Below are 22,959 nucleotides of genomic sequence, written 5' to 3' on the forward strand. Positions count from 1 at the left end.
GTTTGTTGAGTTATTTATTGAAAATAACTTTTCTTCCAAAACTGCATGATGCTTTGAAAAGCTACAAGATCTCTCCCAATTTCTTAAAACATGTTAAATGCACTTGTTACTGCAGTCCTTTGCACACAAATTTTAAATGTGACATTGTTTTATGGTACAAAAAAATCTTAATAAAATTAAATAAGCTGTTTGTATAAATATTCAATCCAATGTGGAGAAATACAGTGGTGTGAAAAATTATTTGCCCCCTTCCTGATTTCTTATTCTTTTGCATGTTTGTCACACAAAATATTTCTGATCATCAAACACATTTAACCATTAGTCAAATGTAACACAAGTAAACACAAAATGCAGTTTTTAAATGATGGTTTTTATTATTTACGGAGAAAAAAAATCCAAACCTACATGGCCCTGTGTGAAAAAGTAATTGCCCCTTGTTAAAAAATAACCTAACTGTGGTGTATCACACCTGAGTTCAATTTCCGTAGCCACCCCCAGGCCTGATTACTGCCACACCTGTTTCAATCAAGAAATCACTTAAATAGGAGCTTCCTGACACAGAGAAGTAGACCAAAAGCACCTCAAAAGCTAGACATCATGCCAAGATCCAAAGAAATTCAGGAACAAATGAGAACAGAAGTAATTGAGATCTATCAGTCTGGTAAAGGTTATAAAGCCATTTCTAAAGCTTTGGGACTCCAGCTAACCACAGTGAGAGCCATTATCCACAAATGGCAAAACATGGAACAGTGGTGAACCTTCCCAGGAGTGGCCGGCCGACCAAAATTACCCCAAGAATGCAGAGACGACTCATCCAAGAGGTCACAAAAGACCCCAGGACAACGTCTAAAGAACTGCAGGCCTCACTTGCCTCAATTAAGGTCAGTGTTCACGACTCCACCATAAGAAAGAGACTGGGCCAAAACGGCCTGCATGGCAGATTTCCAAGACGCAATCCACTGTTAAGCAAAAAGAACATTAGGGCTCATCTCAATTTTGCTAAGAAACATCTCAATGATTGCCAAGACTTTTGGGAAAATACCTTGTGGACTGATGAGACAAAAGTTGAACTTTTGGAAGGCAAATGTCCCGTTACATCTGGCGTAAAAGGAACACAGCATTTCAGAAAAAGTACATCATACCAACAGTAAAATATGGTGGTGGTAGTGTGATGGTCTGGGGTTGTTTTGCTGCTTCAGGACCTGGAAGGCTTGCTGTGATAGATGGAACCATGAATTCTACTGTCTATCAAAAAATCCTGAAGGAGAATGTCCGGCCATCTGTTCGTCAACTCAAGCTGAAGCGATCTTGGGTGCTGCAACAGGACAATGACCCAAAACACACCAGCAAATCCACCTCTGAATGGCTGAAGAAAAACAAAATGAAGACTTTGGAGTGGCCTAGTCAAAGTCCTGACCTGAATCCAATTGAGATGCTATGGCATGACCTTAAAAAGGCGGTTCATGCTAGAAAACCCTCAAATAAAGCTGAATTACAACAATTTTGCAAAGATGAGTGGGCCAAAATTCCTCCAGAGTGCTGTAAAAGACTCATTGCAAGTTATCGCAAACGCTTGATTGCAGTTATTGCTGCTAAGGGTGGCCCAACCAGTTATTAGGTTCAGGGGGCAATTACTTTTTCACACAGGGCCATGTAGGTTTGGATTTTTTTCTCTCTAAATAATAAAACATCATTTAAAAACTGCATTTTGTGTTTACTTGTGTTATGTTTGACTAATGGTTAAATGTGTTTGATGATCAGAAACATTTTGTGTGACAAACATGCAAAAGAATAAGAAATCAGGAAGGGGGCAAATAGTTTTTCACACCACTGTAAGAGACAGCTCCCCCAAAACAAAATGATAGTATAATACTTAAAACTTTATTGAAAGACAATGTATTGGTGTCGGGGGTAGAGGGGGTCTTTGGAGTTTTCAAGTGAGTCATTGAAAGTGCAGTGTGTACAAAAGTATAGAACGAACCGTCTTCTCTATCATTTCAATGTGGAACATGTCTTTTACTTTGCAATTATAGTACAATTTCATATTTTATGGGACCGCAGGCAACCCTATTCAATCACATCACTTTATTATTTTAAAAGACCATTTTTAGTAGTAGCTTTAAGCTTTTGTGGTGTGTATGTTCCATCTTTTCACGCTGTTTTGGAGTGATTTTGTTTTAATCTTCCAAGTAGATTAGCATCAGGTTGTTCAGAATAGTCATTGAGAGTGGTGAAATTTGTAAAGTGTTCCTTGGATTCTAAATTGGTGAGAAATCAAACCATTGACTGGCCCATTGTATTGCAGTCTTTTTGACCTTGAGCAATTCCAAGCTTACTTTGGCCATGTGTTTGGGATTATTATTCTTTCTTTTTAGAAGAATGAGACAAGTTCCCTTGCAGAATTTCATTGTATTTTCCACCATTTATATCTCTTTCTATTTATCAAGATGCCCATGCCATGCATTTGTATTATCTTATGTTTAACATTTTTGGAATGCTGTTATTTTACTTTTATTTTCCTTCAGATTCACAGCCTTAAGAGTGATCCCTTAACTTTTTTCATACAGAATATGTGGCAGTTATTTTAATGGCTCACTTTTGAGGGCCATTTTTAAGCAAGTTGTTTTCACGGTGCAAAGTCAGCGATTCCACTAACTCTGCCAGGTGGCAAATTTTTTGGCTTCTGAAAAAAACAGAAATTGCCTGAAAAAAAACTTGAGGCCACAGAAGACCTGAGTATGTTCTACAAACACTGCTTCTGTTCCTTCTGCATTAAGGTGAACAAAATTGTAAGCAGAAGAAGAAATAACTCACCCTTCTTAAACATATACAGCTTCTTCTCATCTTATATTCCCTCCTGTCATAGAATATTCCATAAAAACTTGTAATATTCACATACCCAGGGACAACACTCACTCTCTATACAGTCTGTCTAGTTCTCTGCTGCTCTTCCAATGTTGTATTTCCATCCATAACATCTACAACAGGTGTCTCAAGGAAAATGTATATAAAGGAAAAGCCATAGACAAAGACATATTATGTGTGGATAAACACATATCTGAGGAAACAATCTCAGGACAGTTGATAAACTATGCCATATAAAGGAAAAATAAATTGTAAAGGAGTGAAAATGATTAATAAAAATAGGGAAATCCTAAATTCATCAAGTAACTGAATATTTTTTAAATGTATCACAGTGAAAAAGATCACAATAAGTATAGATAACTAGTTTGAGTATATACTGAGAGAAATGAAAACAGGAAAGAATCAATGTTCTTTAAATAAAAATGCAAAAGAAGCAAAGGGCACTAAGGCTCTGGTCTTGTCCATTGTTGGAGATGCATGTGTATGGGGAGCTCTGTTATCAGTGGTGGTGTTTTTTCTTTGTAAATATCATTCCGAGATATCCTGTATTTATTCATCCCAAAAGGATTTAATAATACTACACACAAGTACAAATACGCATGAGTAGCAAACAAAGGGCTCAAAGGGTAGATAAGGCAGCAAAAGCCCCATCGAAGCCTAAACTGTCCTCAAATTCACAGTACAGCCATCCAAAGACAGGCTTGCATCAGATGGGCGAAGGTACAGACCTGCCAGGACCTGACACAGCAGCATCTGCTACAGCTGAGACCGTTAGTGGGAGCGAAACTGCAAGTGTGGAGCTCAATGAGTATTTGTCGATTCCATGAGGACCAAGCACGGCCTTTTAATCCCCACTGTTAACTTCAGCTAATCCTCTCCGTTAGTCTGCCACATCATCTCCTACTGGACTTGCAACTCTGCCTACAGAGATTTGGGAAAACTAAAACGCAGTCTCCGAGCTGAAGATAATGATTGCCTTGCTTTGGCATAAAAGATACAAGACGAGATATAAAGAAGAACAATAAGGAAATAAATGTCCTAAATGTGAAACTGCATCAGGATATGAAGGTTTAATTACTAAGTTTACTACAACCTTCACAGAAATGCAACGAAAAACTGATTAAAAAAATACAAGAAAATAAGATTGAGTTGGAGAGTAAAATTAGAGTACTTGCTGCTCAGCTGGAAAATATTAAGCAAACGTTTACTTCCCGTATTGAAATAGTTCAACAATTGGCTTCTGCCATGGATAAAGAAGCAATGGCTGCCAAATCAGAATGCAAAGTGTTCACTGACAAACTGGAAAATAGATATAGAAGGAACATCTGAATTGAAGGTCTTCCTGAAAAAAAAAATAACCAGAGAGGACTTTAAATTGGACATGGAGATCGCTGCAGCCTACCCTATACGTGGATCAAATGCTTCCAAACCAAAAAACCGAAATGTCTATTTCGATAAACTACAGGCTAAACAAAATCTCACATCCCTTCTCAGACAGAAAGACACAATTATATTTAAAAATAACTGCATTCGTATCTTCCCAGATTTCTTCCCTGCAACAGATGCTAAACATGCAGAATTCTACAGCATTAAACAGCGCTTACATACAGCTGAAAGATAAAGAAGATTCTACTTGAAGCGGGCATTCTGGGCCATTTGTAATGCAACATTTTGTACTAACTATATATTATATTTTATTTATTTTACTTTATTCTATATTTTACTTCTTTTGATATTTTTTTTTTCTTTTGACATTGATATTTCTTAAATTAATTATATGCACATTCTGGCATCTTATAGCTAATTGGTTACTGAAAAGTAAACAGCTATTGACAGTTTGTTTAAGCTTGTATTGAAGTTTCTTCCTTTAATTATAGGTATACTTTGGCTACCACAAAGTAACAAAGTATTTTTGTTAAACTTTAAGTAAGTAACCAGCATTTTACAGCTCTTTAACATCATACTCTTGGTCTATTATATTTGGACTGTTTAAGATTATATAATTAGTCTTCCCTCCCCTCCTTGAACCGTCACCTTATCGTGGTGGAGGGGTTTGCATGTCCCAATGATCCTTGGAGCTATGTTGTCCGGGGCTTTATGCCCCTGGTAGGGCCACCCAAGGCAAACTGGTCCTAGGTGAGGGATGAGACAAAGAGCGGTACAACAAACCTCTGATGAAGAATAAAAACCTTGGACGACGTTTTCCCTTGCCCGGACGTGGGTCACCGGGGCCCCCCTCTGGAGCCAGGCCTGGAGGTGGGGCTCGATTGCGAGCGCCTGGTGGCTGGGCCTGCACCCATGGGGCTCAGCCAGGCACAGCCCGAAGAGGCAACGTGGGTCCTCCTCCCCATGGGCTCACCACCTATGGGAGGGGCCAAGGAGGTTGGGTGCAGTGTGATTTGGGTGGTGGCCGAAGGCGTGGACCTTGGCGGTCTGATCCTCGGCTACAGAAACTGGCTCTTGGGACTTGGAATGTCACCTCTCTGAAGGGGAAGGAGCCTGAGCTAGTGCGCGAGGTCGAGAGATTCTGGAGATATAGTCGGACTCACTTCGACGCACAGCTTGGACTCTGGAACCAATCTCCTTGAGAGGGGCTGGACTCTCTACCACTCTGGAGTTGCCCCCGGTGAGAGGCGCCGAGCAGGTGTGGGCATACTTATTGCCCCCTGACTCGGAGCCTGTGCATTGGGGTTTATCCCGGTGGACGAAGGGTGGCCTCCCTCCGCCTTCGGGTGGGGGGAAGGGTCCTGACTGTTGTTTGTGCGTATGCACCGAACAGCAGTTTGGAGTATCCACCCTTTTTGGAGTCTCTGGAGGGGGTGCTCGAGGGCATACCTTCTGGGGATTCCCTTGTTTTGCTGGGAGACTTCAATGCTCACGTGGGCAATGACAGTGAGACCTGGAAGGGCGTTATTGGGAGGAATGGCCCCCCCGATCTGAACCCGAAGCGGTGTTTTGTTATTGGACTTCTGTGCTCGTCACGGATTGTCCATAACGAACACCATGTTCAAACATAAGGGTGTTCATATGTGCACTTGGCACCAGGACACCCTAGGCCTCAGGTCGATGATCGACTTTGTGGTCATGTCGTCGGACTTGCGGTCATATGTCTTGGACACTCGGGCGAAGAGAGGGGCGGAGCTGTCAACTGATCACCACCTGGTGGTGAGTTGGCTTCGATGGTGGGGGAAGATGCGGTCAGACCTGGTAGGCCCAAACGTGTTGTGAGGGTCTGCTGGGAACGGCTGGCAGAGTCCCCTGTCAGAAGTAGCTTCAACTCCTACCTCCGGCAGAACTTCAACCACGTCCCGAGGGAGGTGGGGGACATTGAGTCCGAATGGGCCATGTTCCGTGCCTCTATTGTTGAGCCGGCTGACCGGAGCTGTGGCCGCAAGGTGGTCGGTGCCTGTCGTGGCGGCAATCCCCTAACCCGTTGGTGTCCTGTGAGTCTCTGGAGGCAGCTGATAGGTACTGGCAGGCCAAGCGGAACGCGGCTTCGTTTGCTGCTGAGGCAAAAATTCGGGCGTGGGAGGATTTTGGAGAGGCCATGGAGAACGACTTTCGGACGGCTTCGAGGAGATTCTGGTCCACCGTCCGCGTCTCAGGAGGGGAAGCAGTGCAGTGTCAACACCGTATATGGTGGGGATGGTGCGCTGCTGACCTCACTCGGGACGCTAGGGTCCATGGGAGGAGTACTTCAAGACCTCCTCAATCCCACTAACATGCCTTCCACGAGGAAGCAGAGCCTGGGGACTCTGAAGTGGGCTCTCCCATCTCTGGGACTGAAGTCACCGAGGTGGTCAAAAAACTCCTTGGTGGCAGGGCCCCGGGGGTGGATGAGATACGCCCGGAGTTCCTTAAGGCTCTGGATGTTGTAGGACTGTCTTGGTGGACACGCCTCTGCAACATCGCATGGACATCGGGACAGTGCCTCTGGATTGGCAGACCGGGGTGGTGGTCCCCCTCTTTAAAAAGGGGGACCGGAGGGTGTGTTCCAACTATAGAGGGATCACACTCCTCAGCCTCCCTGGAAAAGTCTATTCAGGGGTTCTGGAGAGGAGGGTCCGTCGGATAGTCGAACCTCGGATTCAGGAGGAACAGTGTGGTTTTCGGCCCTGGTCGCTGAACAGTGGACCAGCTCTTCACCCTTAGCAGAGTCCTAGAGGGTGCATGGGAGTTTGCCCGACCAGTCTACATGTGTTTTGTGGACTTGGAAAAGGTGTTCGACCGTGTCCCTCGGTGAATCCTGTGGGGGGTGCTCCGGGAGTATGGGGTACCGGACCCCTGATAAGAGCTGTTCGGTCTCTGTACAACCGTGTCAGAGCTTGGTCCGCATTGCCGCAGTAAGTCGAGCCCGCTTCCAGTGAGAGTTGGACTCTGCCAGGGCTGCCCTTTGTCACCGATTCTGTTCATAACTTTTATGGACAGAATTTCTAGGCGCAGCCAGGGTGTTGAAGGGGTCCGGTTTGGTGGACTCAGGATTGGGTCACTGCTTTTTGCAGATGATGTTGTCCTGTTTGCTTCATCAGGCCGTGATCTTCAGCTCTCTGGATCGGTTCGCAGCTGAGTGTGAAGCGGCTGGGATGAGAATCAGCACCTCCAAATCCGAGCATGGTCCTCAGCCGAAAAGGGTGGAGTGCCCTCTCAGGGTTGGGGAGAGATCCTGCCCCAAGTGGAGGAGTTCAAGTATCTCGGGGTCTTGTTCACGAGTGAGGGAAGAATGGAGCGTGAGATCGACAGGTGGATCGGTGTGGCATCCGCAGTGATGCGGGCTCTGCATCAGTCTGTCGTGGTGAAAAGGAGCTAAGCCGTAAGGCAAAGCTCTCAATTTACCAGTCGATCTACGCTCCTACCCTCACCTATGGTCATGAGCTATGGGTAGTGACCGAAAGAACGAGATCGCGAATACAAGCGGCTGAAATTAGTTTCCTCCACAGGGTGTCTGGGCTTTCCCTTAAAGATAGGGTGAGAAGCTCAGTCATCCGGGAGGGGCTCAGAGTAGAGCCGCTGCTCCTCCGCATCGAGTGGAGTCAGATGAGGTGGCTCGGGCATCTGATCAGGATGCCTCCTGGACACCCCCCTGGTGACGTCCAACCGGGAGGAGGCCCCAGGGAAGACCCAGGACATGCTGGAGGGACTATGTCTCCCGGCTGGCCTGGGAACGCCTTGGGATTCTCCCAGAAGAGCTGGAAGAAGTGGCTGGGGAGAGGGAAGTCTGGGCCTCTCTGCTTAAGCTGCTGCCCCCGCGACCCGACCTTGGATAAGCGGAAGAGGATGGATGGATAATTAGTCTTCCCTATTTGGACTGTACCTTCACAAAATATCTCAGTTTGAACCTTCTCCATACTGCTGCATGGGGGGTTAATTTTGCTTTAGAATTGCTCCTCCTCTTGGCATGTCAGAGGACCGGAACTTTGTGAAGTATGGTTTGCCTCACTTGCAGAGGCAGAATCTATGTCAAAGCTATAATATGTAACAATGTACTAAGTTAACAGTACAAAATGTCAACATAAGTTCATACCAAATACTTCTGACCCAATAGTGAACTTTGTGAGCTGGAATGTTCAGGGTCTCAATCATGAATTAAAGAGGAAGAAAGTACTCTCATTTAAATGCCAAGATAGTATTTTTACAGAAGACTCACCTATTAAGAAAGGACCAGTATCAGCTGCCAAGAGAGTGGTTTGACCAAAATGTTCGCTCTAGCTATACAAAGAAAACCAGGAGTGTGTTAATCTTAATACACAGAACTATTCCATTTGTAGTGTCAGATGCAATATCTGATTCTGAGGGGAGATATGTCATGGTGACGAGCTATTTATCTAATACTAAAATGATTTTGATTAATGTGTATGCACCTAATGTGGATGATAGAGCTTTCCTCCAATATGTATTTACATCTACCCCTAATGTGAACATTCACAACATTATAATAGCCGGAGACTTTGATCGTGTTTTTAATTCAGACCTCGATACAGACCTCACATACAACATCGATAACATCTAATACTGCAAGGATAATTACACAATTTGTAATGGAGCATAACTTATCAGACCCATGAAGGTGTTTAAATCCTAAGAGCATACTCCTTCTTTTAACCCATACATCATTATTACTCAAGGATTGATCATTTCCACATAGACAATAATTTTTTACCCATTATCAAATCTTGTAAGTACAACGTTATTGTTATCTCTGACCATGCCCCTCTGAACATGGAACTTAAATTGCAGCATCCTACACACTCATCTCGTAGCTGGTGTCTTAAACCCTTGCCATTAACTGATGAAAACTGTATAGATTTCATATTCAAGCAAATTGATTATTTTCTTTATGCAACCTTGGGGCGTCTCAGGAGGTATACTCTGGGAAACTCCTAAGAAATTTTTAAGAGGACAGATTATTTCATAACTTTCTCACAAAAATAAATTGTAAACCAAGAAGGCGTCTGAGTTAATCGCCGAAATTACCATAATAGATCAAGAATATGCCAGGTCTCCAAATTAGTCACTTTATAAGGAAAGACAAGTTTTGCAATCACAGTTTAACCTCTTGACTACTAAAAAAATTGAACAGCTTATCTTTAAATCTCAACATCATTAATTATGAACATGGAGAGAAGGCCAATAAGATCTTAGCCCAACAATTCCACAAGCAGGAAATATGTAATGCAATAACTGAAATTTATAACACAGACAGAGGTAAAATTATTGACCATAAAACTATAACTTATGCATTTAAAAAGTACTATTAATCCTTATATTCTACTCAGTTCAAATAAGATAAGGCAGTATTTAATGAGTTATTTGATTCATTACAGATACCATAGCTATATACTCTTAGTGCTGCGGAACTTTATAAACCTCTGAAACTTTCAGAATTACTAGATGCTGTAAATTCACTTCAAAGTGGAAAAGCATCCAGCCCTGATGGCTACCCAGTGGAATTTAATAAAACAAAATTTATAAGTTAGCTCCACTATTATCAGTAACATTTACAGGAGCTAAAAACAAAAAAAAAAATTTACCTCATACTTTTTGCCAAGCATTAATTACAACTTTTCCTCAGAAAAACAAGGACCCACTACAATATGCATCATATACACCAATCTTTCATCTGAATAACAATGTTAAAATACTCTCCATGTTCTAGCCAGAAGGACTGAGAAAGTGCTTCTGTCTGTAATATCACAAGACCAAACTGAATTTATTAAACACGGACACTTAACTTCTAACCTTTGGTGTTTGTTTAATATAATATATTCACACATTATATCTAATACCCCCGAGATCTTCTTATTTTTAGATGCAGAAAAAGCATTTGAAATGGTTGAATGGCACTACCTATTCACATTGCACAAATTTGGATTTGGCCCAAACATATGTATATGGATAAAACTTCTTTATACTAGCCTAGATGCCTCAATTCGTATTAACAACATTATTTCAGACAACTTCAAACTAGAACATGGTACTTGATAACAATGCTCCTTATTACCTCTCCACCTTGCAATCACGATTGAACTGTTGGCTGTATAGTTTCAAAATGAATCAAATATTTGAAAAGAAAATATCACAATATGCAGATGATATAGTACTGTGTATATCTGACCCACAAAATTCTGTGCCAGAAGTTCTAAAAGCATTAGAAGATTTTCAGAATTTCAGTAAATTCTCTAGCATGTAATATTGGACTAGAGACCTTCCCATTTATCCTAGCAGATCAATTTAAATATCTAGGGGTAAATATTACAAGTAAATATAAAGCTCTTTTTCAACAAAATTTTGTTGTCTGCATGGAAAATGTTAAACAAGACGTGAATAGAGATCTACATTTTACCTTATATTAGCAGGGAAAATGTACATTGTTAAGATGACCATCCTTCTCAAGCTGCTCTTCCTATTTCAAAGTATCCCCATATATATTTACAAATATTTTTTTTTAATAAATGAAATTCAATCATAACTTCATTTGTTTGGAATTTCAAACATCCATGCATATAAATGGGGACTCTACAATGACCAAAGGCAAAAGTGAGCTGCTTGGTAATATACAAGCTATAAAGACCTGGACATCAACACAAATCGATGAATATACACAGGCCTGGTGTGCAATAGAAATACAATCTTGTAGTACTTCTTTATATTCCCTGCTCTGTGTCCCAGTTAATACAAACTACCATCATTACACTAATAATCTAATTGCCCTTCATTCTCTCAGGGTATGGGGCCATGTAAGAAGCACTTTAAGAAAGAGAGGCTTTTATCTGTTGCACCTCTACATGGCAACCACCTTTTCTGGGTAACTGATGTTTAACAACACTTGAAATTGGAAAAAATCAAGTTCTCACTTAGAGGTTCTGTTCATAATCAATCACATTTTAGAATAAGCTTCCATTTCAGGTTAAAGGATATCCTTGTTTCTTGTTCCTTTTATAGAGTAGCTTCAATTGTTGTTCAATTGTTGGTTTTTCTCTCTTTCTCTTGACTGGGGGTTGAATTTTGCTTTGATTTAATACATTTGACTTGACTGTATGAAATGCATGATGAATGAATGCATAAGCTTGAACCAGTTTTTTTCCCAGAAAACTGTTGCTCACTGGATATTTTCCCCTTTTCGGACTATTCATTATAAGAGATGGTAGAGATGGCTATGTGTGAAAATGCCAGTAGATCTGCAGTTTCTGAAATACTCAGACCAGCCCGTCTTGACACCAACAACTATGCCACGTTTAAAGTCACTTAAATCACCTTTCTTCCCCATTCTGATGCTCGGTTTGAACTTCATCAGGTCATTCTGACAATGTCTGCCTGCCTAAATGCATTGAGTTGTTGCCATGTGATTAGCTGTTTATATATTTGCATTAAGCAGTTGAACATGTGTACCTAATAAAATGGCTTGTGAGTGTATTTTTGTTATGATTCATAAGGTTTCCTAATTTAATTTTTGTTTTATATTTACCTTTTCTGCATTTACACATCATGTAACTATGACTGTACGGAACCACACCCAAATTTTGGTTGAATCTTTCGCATGACTTCAGGTCAACTCACGGGTCAAGCCAGTTACCTCTGGGTTAAATACATGCTGCATCCTTTGGCAGATAAAACAAATTATTATTGTTTAATTAATGGCGAATTCTGTGTGAAATTCGGGCAGTTAGATGGTGATTGATTCGTTTGGTTTCTTGACCGTCCTTTTGATTTATAATTTACAGATATTGATTTTCCTTTTATGTTTTCCATTTTGCTCTGTATTCCCTCAGGCTTTCTGGTTTCTGACTTCTTACTTGTTCCTTTTGACTACTCTCTAGCAAAGCATTCTCATTTTCTCTGAAATCCTTAAGCCCACAATAATCCTGTGAGATGCTGTTCCTTATCAATTTTAAGAACCAAATGATCAATAAACCAGTACAAACAAAATCTCTTGTTGAAAAGGTTCAAAATTAAATTCACTGCTGAAGTAATGATTTGGCTGCAAGTAAAAAAAAATCATGTTTTCATTTTCAAAACGAAAAAAAATACATATGTAATTATTATACAATGATTATATTTCATTTCAAACTTAATATGAATGCATTGACGCAATTGTTTAAAAAGTTCATGGCCTAAGCCAAGCATGTAACAATTATGTAGGAAACTGAAAAAAATTATCTTATAAAAATAGAACTTTCTTTTAGAATCTTACATAAATAACTATTTAACTAACTATTCAGAGTTTGCAAACCCATTTTTATAGTGGTCCCTGATGATTCATTGATCCTGGTTTAATGTGTATAGGAAGCTGATGCCACCAACCCTCTTTGTGAGCTGGCAGTCAATTTGTGTGTCTAAAAGACTATTATTTTAAATGTGTGACACTTAACACTAGAATTACCAAAGCCTACGAAAATACTAGCATTCTCAGCCCACCTTAACCTGGCTACATCCCAAATTTACCATTTTGAGTAGTGAGCTGCTCTTATTGTTAATAATATACAATAAAAACATACATTTGATTTGCATGTGTAACAGCTGGTGTAAATTTATAGTACTTGTAAAAGTTAGTGGGTTTTTTTTTCACTTTTATTCTCTCAGTCACGATCCCGATACAAATCCCCCCCCAAAGATGATCTGACACTGCTAGTTTTTATTTGAAACTGGGAATAACTATAGATGTGAGTGGTGTTTTGAGATAATGGAACTGGAAATGCTCTGATCTGGGGGGATAAAAGTTGACACACAAACGCTGGTGAATCTGCCTGCTTCATATCTCGCTGTCACTTGAATTTATTTATTTAGTTTTATCGAGTGATTCCTGCTCACACTGAATTAGTATGCACCTTATGGTCTATGATGTCAAAACTGCACTGACAAAAAACTGAAACATAGGTATATATGATATTTGGAATAATTCATCTTATGACCAGTATAGTACATTACGGAAAACATTGTAGCACTGATGCAATATTATTCATATTAGTCATATTCATTCGCATACCTTCTTGCGCTTGTAATCGGTGACCGCGTTGTTTTTTTTTTTTTTTCCCCTGATCTTGCCCAATCACCACATTTTGGTATCCGGTGGTGTTTCTTTTTTACTCCAGGACATGCAGAGGAAAGAATAGTACAAAGAAATCAGTTCTGCGCTATATCCAATCACCAAATGCAAATGTTAACAGTTCCCACACACCCAAGGACTGTCCTTTCTACATTTACGACATGTGTACCTGTTGCAATGTACACACTTCTCTATGCTGTGGTTCCTATTACATTGAAGGGGCACCTGACACTGACTGAGTTTGCTTTACTGGGGGAAGCGGCGGTCTTGGAACAGAAGCTTGTCGATGTTGCATCCTCTTTTTTTTCCATCACTTTTTCTTGTAAGAAGTGACGACGAAGTTCCTCTGCAAGGTAAGCCAAAAACACTCTTCTTTTCTTAGTGGACCCTGTGCATGCCTGTTGTAGCACACAGCAACCGGCCATTTGCGTGCTGCTGTTCACAATGAATAAGCTTATGCCTTCTGGTTCATGATGTCAACGCAGCACAGGGTAAAAAAATAAATATACAAATATATGTGATATTTTGAAGAAATCATTTTATGACCTGAATAGTACCAATCAGAAAACATCATCACACTAATGCAATATTATTTGAAAATGAACAGCGTCAGATTGGGTGTAAATTTATGGTACAGTAGAGTCTCGCTTATCCGACATAAATGGGCTGGCAGAACGTCGGATAAGTAAAAATGTCGGATAATGGGAGGTGTTAAGAAAAAGCCTATTAAACGTCAAACTATGTTATAATTTTACACATTACGAACCTAATACAGTGGAACTTCGGTTCACGAACGTCTCTGGACACGTACAAATCAGGTTATGACCAAAAAGTTCACCAAACTTTTGCATCTGTTCACGACCACACACTAGGTATATGAACGAGCCAGTTTCCCTTTCGGTTTGTGCGCACTGATGATTTCCGCACGTGTTCAGCCTCTCCCTGTGCATTCCCTTTTCTTAATGCTATGTTAGATAACATCTACATTTGGAAATCAGCGACGTAGCACAGAACACTGCAGAGCTTTTCTACACACTTCTCCACCAGTGCCATTCAATGTGATAATGATATCATATTTACAGTTAGAAGCATTAGACTGAATTAAAAAAAACAAATACATAGTGGATTGGCGATTCTAAATTGGCCCTAGTGTGTGCTTGGTGTGTGGGTGTGTTTGTGTGTGTCCTGCGGTGGGTTGGCACCCTGCCCGGGATTGTTTCCTGCCTTGTGCCCTGTGTTGGCTGGGATTGGCTCCAGCAGACCCCCGTGACCCTGTGTTCGGATTCAGCGGGTTAGAAAATGGATGGAAATACATAAAGGTGGCAACAAACCCCAGGCCCACAAGGTACATGGCCAGATATGTACAATAACGTGACCACAAAGCTATCACTGCTGCACTGTACATAACAGATAGTACCTTCAGAGTGTGCATATACACTACTGCCAATGTAATATTGTCCAAGCAGTACTAATAATACAGTCTATTCTAACTCTGCTTTAAGACAGCTCAGAAGTTTTCGAAGTAATCAACAGAAGTTGAAACCTTAGTGCAAATTGTTTGCTTTAATTTGAAAGGCTTAATTTAATTTAATTGCTACAGAACATCTTTAGGTTGTACCCTATTAGTTGGTCCCTGAAGAAGACCCATTTGTAATAATGTGATATTTTCATTTTCAGTGTTTGTGAACCTAAAATTGGGAATAGATTAGAACAAATAAATTTGTAACCTAAAATTGGGTTTGGCTTGTAACATATATATAGGGCAAAGCCACACAATGGAGGAATTTAACATACCTGTCAAGCAGGGTTCAACCAATGAGTTTCCACATTGTTATTCAGCCTGAGCAGTGAACTGAATACAAAGGCAAGTGATGAAGTTTCTGTGACTACCTGCTACCTAATGGAGCACCATCGAGGCAACTGAGGGAGTAGAGAAGGCAGAGACACAGATCAAGACGAAGGCCTCGTTGAAGGAGACAAAGGGTCTCAAATGAGATGCAGGCAACACTAGTTGACCATGTCATCAACCATGGCTTGAACATGAGAGAACCATGTGTGGGCCAATGTACTGCATTTTACAGTGGCTGGCATAATATAATAATTTGGAAAAGATGGGTAGAGTAACTGTTGCCTCTGCAGTGCAATACTTATAGTACCTGTAGATTTAGATATGGTACATTTCACAAAAAATACACAAAGATGAGTAAATGTGTGTTTTTTCAGAAAGAGGGAGAGGCGACTTGTGTTTAATCCATAAGCAGCAGACCGCAGAGTTAAACGTGAATACCAACAATTTCAGTGCACACTGAAAGGCAAAACGGATTGTATTGTTTTGCATTTTTCCCATCAGTGTGTAGTTGGTGTTTAGAAATAGTTACTAATGTTATGTTTTGATGTAGAGTATTGATATAAAAATACCATTTTTAGAAGAGTTAGTTTGGTTTTGAATGAAGTGTCTTCTTTACATGAGTTGTCTGACTTGTTTTGAATTGTGTGAGTATGTATGGGTATTGTGTATAGAGTTTGGATAAAATGAGGTGTAGTTTCAGAAATCATGTAGAAAGAACTGTAAAATAATGTGCACTGCACTGCAGAATAATGCTCAGAGACACTGTACTCTAGGTGTTATCATAGACATGCATTTCATTCTGGAAATTATATCATTTCAATTGTAAATCTTAGCTTTTCAAAGCTTGAGAAAATGTAATGATGTAAATTTAATATGCTTAGTCTGGTGATCACTGTTTGCCAATTTCTGTGGGCGCAAGAGGTGTCCAACTTAAGGAACTCTTAGTGACTGCTGATTGGGTTGAGGAGTCTGGAGAAAATGAAAGCGCATACTACTTTTGTAACAATGGGATTTTGGAATCGGTTCAGTGGTGTGGTTTACGTAATGGGAGCACCCCTTGTGCAGTGTCCATGTTTTCCCTGTGTGGGATTTCTCCAGATGGTCTGGTTTCCTCTCGCATTCCACATACGTGCATGTTACTTGGATTGTTGATGCTAAATTGTCCCTTGATGTGTGTGTGGCCCAAGACTTTCTGGGATGGACTCTAGTTTCTCTGAATTTCTATTCTGGATAAGCAGGGTTAAGGACTGATTTCAGGAATCAATTGTAAATGTGTGACTTACCTAAAGATAATGTTCATGAGGTATGGAATGTGGCACAGCATGGGGTCATCCAACAGGAGACAGACTGTATAGTTTGTGGCATGTGGCTGGGGTGGTGCCAAGCCGTGACGTCCAGGAAGACCGGAGGGGGGCTTGTGCCTCCTCCAGACCACCAGGGGGCGACCGCCCTGGTTGTGTTGGGGGCCACAGGTAGAGGGCTTGGAAGCCCAATCCTGTAGGGTCCCATGGTCACCGCCAGGGGGCGCCCCAATGCCTTGGGAGCCCTGGACCTCAGCACTTCCGCCACACCAGGAAGTGCTGGGGGGAAGAGGATCAGGGACACCCGGAGGGCTTCTGGCTACATAGCTGGTACTTCCGCCACACGGGGTGTGTCGGCGGAGGCTCCTCAGGAAGCACCTGGAGCCCATCCGGGGGTGCATAAAAGGGGCCGCCTCCCTCCATTCGATGGCGAGAGTCGGGTGGAAGTGGACGGAGCTCGGAGGAGAGGAGTGGAGGCGGTCTGAAGACTGACAAGGCATTGTTGTGCGGCCAGGACTTAAAGGGGTGATTGGTGCTGGGGCACTGGGCTCGTGCACTTTACTCTGTATATAATAGTTATAAATAAACATGTGTGGTGAAACAACATGTCTGCCTGTCTGTGTCCGGGCTGCACCCCACAAGTTGTAGAAGTGAACAGAGAGCATAGTGCATGAGAGGAAAAGGTAGAGAAGAGAAACATGTTGTGAAATTGCATTCTCTTTTGACTTTAGCGGAAAATCTTACTTAATTACAATCTTAATAAGATAAATGAAAAGCTACTGTGTTTGTCAAATATTCATGTATCATGCAAGAACTGCACCTTGGTCCCCAAATTAACAACTGTGCTCCCTTTCCACTATGCTATTTAAAGTGGTTTGTTTGTGATATTGGAGTTATGAAAGTAATCATTGAAGAAGTCAAAATCATGCAGAGAAGGATGGAAAAAGGTTATAAGAATACTATTTCTTGACCAACTGCGGAAATACTGTCGTCTAATATATGACAATTTAATGTTGTAATGTTTACCAAGTTGTACTGTAATACAACATGGATTCCAGCAGCTTGCCACTTAAAGTCACAGGTGTTTAATCTGAACATATTGCACTTTGCTGTACTTTTTGAACTATGAGAGATGTTGTTGGTGATTTGTTCTTGTGGCTTCTCAATGTGAATACCTGGAGTGTACACATAAATGTGGATTGGTGAAGCCTTTAATGAGGTAATGAAGAACATATTTTGTTTGTGAAACTGACTAAGCCTTGACTGGAAAACAAAGCATAATCAAATGAGACACAGAAAACCCATAAAGGAGTCCCATGGAGGAAAGACAAATATGGGCGAGATATTTTTTTTTAAATTAAGGAAAGAAAAAGTTGTTGGCTGTCTGTGGGAATTGAACTCAAAGGTGTTGGTTCATAGATGTGTATCCTATCCACTATGCTACCGTTAAAACTGGTCAGCACCTCTTTCTCAGGTGATGCTGTACATTATACTGTATAATTAGAGCAAAGAGCATTACACTGAGATGGAAGGTAATAATGTAATGTAATGTTACCTTATACATATATAATAAGTTGTAAAAGTCACTTTTCATTATTTTTTGGGAGCAGGTGGAGGGCTCCATGTGATTGTCCAGAAATAGTAAAGTTTATTTTTGTGTCAAAAATTCTCCAGCAATTTGTGGTATAGTGGTTTATTATATCCGCCCTTAAAGGAAAAACTATGTGGTCAAATCCTGCCCACGAAGGATTTTTATTACAAAATCTGTCATTGGTTGTGTTGTATGTGGGTGGGGTCATAGTTTCTCAGGCATTACCTAAAGTTACTTGGGAAGCAGGTACAAGGTGGCAACATGAAAAGATTTCTTTTTGCACTCATGAACTATGAGAGATGTAAGCTGACAAACAGTTGCAAGCAATAATGACAGGTATCTTCTTATATAATACGCTACCGTGGCTGTCCATTTGTCTGTCCAGGATTTTAAATCACCTGTAGCTCACAAACTGTTTAACCTATTGACCTGAAATTTGGTACACATATACTACGTGACCCCTATTGTACACTTTCAGGGTGATGATTTTCATTGCTCTTTTTATTTTATTTTATTGCGGAATCAACAGTTGGCAGCGGGGCTGCTATGCGGCGCATGCGTACGGCTAAATAAATCTTGAGGCAGATTGGAGTGAAAAATTAAGAAAAACATACTAATTGCAACACAAAAACTGACTTAATCAGTTTTAATGCAAAAAGATGCCAACAGATGAAGAGAAGAAGCGGGCCGCTAGGGTGGAGAAAAGAAGAGCTGCTCAAGAAGCAGCAAGCACATTAACCTCTGCGCAAACGAATCCAAAACTTAAACAGAATGAGAACTGTTAAGTCAAATGTATTCACTGCACGTTATCGTGCAGTCCGCCGTTACTGGTATAGAATTGTTGATCATTAAAGGAAAAAGTATAGGTGATAAATGGGAATTGAGCTGTAACGTATTGGCTGAGAGGCATGCATGCTAGCCATTACACCACCAGTAAGACTGGTCTACAGTTCTTTCTCAATTGATACTGTATATCAGACTGCATCATTTGAACAAAGAGCAAGAGACAGAGGTGAAAGGAAATAATGGAACTGTGCCTCATATGTAGATTGAGTTCTAAAACTCACTTTTACTCTGTTTTCGAGGCAGGAGGAGGACACTGTTTGACAGAATAATTAGAAAGGTGTGTAATGTTGGCAAAGAAATTGTGACATAGTGGTTAGCATATATGCCTTGAAAAGAAAAAAATTGCGTTCAAATCCTGGTCATAATGTATCTTTTTGCATCATTATAAAATATTTCTCATTTTCTGTATTGAATGTGCAGAATTATATTTTCTCAGGTATTGCCTATTGTTACTTGGGGAGCAGCTACAAGGTGTCAGCATGAAAACATTTCAATATCCTGGTAAATATAGAGTAATAGAGTAATGTGTTGAAATTTGAAATTTCAACAGAATTAGTTGTGATTTTGGGCCTCACAAAATGGAAATGTTGAAAATGGTGTGTGTCCATTGCTCTATGGTGTGTTTTAGTGAAAATAACAAGGAACTGTATATGTGGGAGAAAAAATGAAAATTTAGGTGGGGTTGCAACACCAAGAGAGATGGTGTAGAGGTAAGTGCAAGTTCACTCTAAGTAATTCATGTAATGTCACCCTGCAGGTTCAAATCTAGGGGTTAGTTCCTGAGGCATAGAGAATAACAGCAGACAGTTCCTGAAGAGCAGGAGGGGAACAAGAAGGAGAAGGGGGAGGAGGAACAACAACAAAAAGAGTGGTAAGATATTTAATGAGACATTTATTGAAGCCTTAACATTCTGATGTAGTGCTGGGCTATGCTTCTTAGCAATTTTAAATTAGTGAAAGACTGTTATAAAAATGTGGCTTTTTAGTAATGTTCTGTTGTCTACAGAATAGTGACAACAGTTCACATCTGGGTAACTGCATTGAATAATGTCAGTTGCAGTGCATGGAGTCGATTTTTCAAGGTAAAAAGTATATACTGGGGCAACTCTCATCCCCTGGGCTGAAAAGCTGGCTTGGAGGAAGACAAATAGAGAGGTGAAACACAAAGCTAGTCTCCTCTTAAAATTGCTGAATTTCACAAAACTGTTTTTTTTTTTTTTTTTCCTTTCTAAAATGACATGGATATGCTGTTTTACATTGTATGTGCAATCTCAAGGCACGGATCAATACTCAATAACACTCTTGGCTTGAAAAATGGATGTATTCAGTAAGTTTTAAGGATTTTGTTTTCACATTTGGACCCATGCCCTCCATTTTATAATGCAAGAACTACCTAGGTGTTTTTTTTAAATCAATAACATATTCTTCACCTTAAAATGAAATTTTATAAGGAAAATTAATATATACCTTGATTGTTAACAAATAGCTTTGACTTAAATAATATCAAGCTCATCCTTTAAGCATGTTTGTGTTACTTGGGCTACCATGGCAACAATCAATTTTCAACAGTGCAGACTTACATCTTTATTGTAGTTGTTGAATAAACCATGGGTCTCATTTCCTCGCTGTTAGTCATCTTTTCATGAGCAGTTTTTCTTCTGTAAAATTTTGATGAATTCAAAAAGAATAGCACTTTTTATCTGATTGTTTAACTACAGTAGTCATAGCAAACTCTGTAATAGGTTCACCCAGTCAGTGAAGTGGCCACTTTGAAACTGATAAGTCATTTGCTTAATGAATGCTTTTGTCTGAAATACACATTTGTCTGGGATTTACTGGATGTGTTTTGTTTGTGAATGAGGCAGAGGAAGGTGGTGGGGGGGCGGGGGGTGTCCTGGTCATTATGTTGTTGAAGAGGTGAGTCTGTGGACTATGCCCAGATGTACTATACCTTTTGTTCTCTATATCATCAAAGGTGACCATTTCTACCTTATGATTTCAGATTCCTGGGTTTGCATCAAGTACCCATTCACGTGAAATATCAATATCTGCTCTTTACCGTTGATGAAGTTTACTGAAGCCCTATGCATATCTGTTTCCAAGCAGCCATCTGAGTCAGACTTAACAAATTTGACAAAGACTCTGTTATTTATTTATAAATCATATTTATAATTTATAATTAATATTTGGTTTGAGTTGGCCATAAACTGCTACCAAAGCCAAAAGGTATTTCTAAAACACCATATTAAATGTAAAGTGAAGTGTGGACTGAAAAGGAAAGGCGTCCGCCAAAGGTCTAATTTTTCTGCTCAAAAGTCCTCCATTTCAGAGAGCCGGTAGCCCTAGACTAAGTTGCTGATTTTATTTAAAAAAGATTTTTTTTTTTCTTTATGATTAAATCTGTTGCTTAAATGTAACATTTTCTTTTCTTTTTTCCTCATTAGCAGCACATGCCAGACATCTCATCCTAAGCATATGGAGGCATCTAACAGGTCAGGAGCATTTACAAGTTTTTATTTGTTCTATAAAAAATATTAAAACATTTTTAAAGATATTGCACTGCACACAGGTACTTTAAAAGGATGGTTTGGTATATGCTTGCATATTTCTCCAGTGTGATCTTAGATTCACAAATGAAGTTTTGGCCACTTCAGGGCTTGCTCCAACCTCACCAGTTTGTGTTTTTTCGTGGCTCATCTTAGTCGACTTATGATAAGATGTGAAAAGAAGTTATACAAACCAAACAGTTACCAGGCTGTACTTTGTACTGTACTATACTGTACTTTGTGTTACACATTGTATTGTAGGTCACTATCTTACTGTGTTTGAGCATAAATCCACACAAGTTTAGTTCATCTTTGTTAATGGTTTGCTCAGATATGTGTTTTTGGTAACCACATTGACATATCATATACTGATTGCTCATCATCTTCCTTTAACAAGCCTATCCAAACTTTTAAACAGTTCTCTAAAAATAGTAAATGTATATTATTCAAATAATGTGCAGTGTCTCCATTAATTGTATTACCTGACAACCCCATACATTAATGCAATGCTGTGTCTTTCAAAACAAAAATAAATTAATAAATAAATTGGGAGGTCCACAATACACTTAACCCATCAATTTAAAATATATACACTTATATGCACTTGCAGTATGCATTTTTCTTGGAGTTTTTGTGTGTGGCTTGGCAAATATCAATTTCTATAGCAGTTGATATCTTCTAGAAATCTCCTGTACTTTCACCAGGCATAGATGTCTAATGTGCTCTCTCATTTTGTCATCTTGAATTGTAAGTCTTCACAAAATAACTAATATCTTAGTCTGCAATAGTTATTATTGAATTTGTTGTCCCACCCATATTATGTTGAAACTTCACACCACTTTAAAAGAAATGTTTGCTTAGGTACAAGGCAGATGCAAAGAATATCTGATGTTCAGTCTTCCTATATCTACAGAGCTTAATAAAAAATAAAGAAGTGACTATATTATTTGAGCAATACTTTACAAAAAATATGTAAACAAGAAAAGCTTTGTTTTTACATTGATTTTGCTGAAGTTGACAATACTATGAATTCTTCACCTTTGCCTGTTTCTTCTTTGCGCTAGAGCAAGGTTTACTGCTTGTCAATAATTTTCACTTACTATGTAAACACTATCAAGGTCTTTTTAACTGTAGTCATTTTTCTTACTTTCTGCTTACTCAACGTGATGGACTAGTTAGGAGGACTGGGGTACACAATACCGTATGGCTATGTGCTAAAGGTTTTTGGCTATGTACTAGTTCATGTACTTGCATCAGCCCAGATGCAGCGTTGCTTTATTTACAATGAAGTATTTTGATAGGCAAATAATAATTAGACAGTGCATTAATTGTGTTTTAGTTGTCTGGTTAGATGCATTCATTGGGAGGCTCAGCTAAAGCAGAGGCATTTTGTTCATTTTTATGCATATGTTGCCACACAT

General features: G+C 39.9%; 1 protein-coding gene across 1 annotated transcript in view; it reads left to right on the plus strand.

Moving 5' to 3' along the window:
• The window catches only part of slc36a4 (solute carrier family 36 member 4), a 786,828-nt gene that overhangs the window by 686,710 nt on the left and 77,159 nt on the right, over nucleotides 1-22,959 (plus strand). Inside the window, exons 13-14 of the transcript XR_005632559.1 lie at nucleotides 19,750-19,863; nucleotides 21,437-21,484. The gene's annotated coding sequence lies outside the window, so the exon portion shown is untranslated. The remainder of the gene's footprint in view (nucleotides 1-19,749; nucleotides 19,864-21,436; nucleotides 21,485-22,959) is intronic.

Source organism: Polypterus senegalus, chromosome 2 (genome assembly GCF_016835505.1).
Source record: "Polypterus senegalus isolate Bchr_013 chromosome 2, ASM1683550v1, whole genome shotgun sequence".
Taxonomy (NCBI): domain Eukaryota; kingdom Metazoa; phylum Chordata; class Cladistia; order Polypteriformes; family Polypteridae; genus Polypterus; species Polypterus senegalus.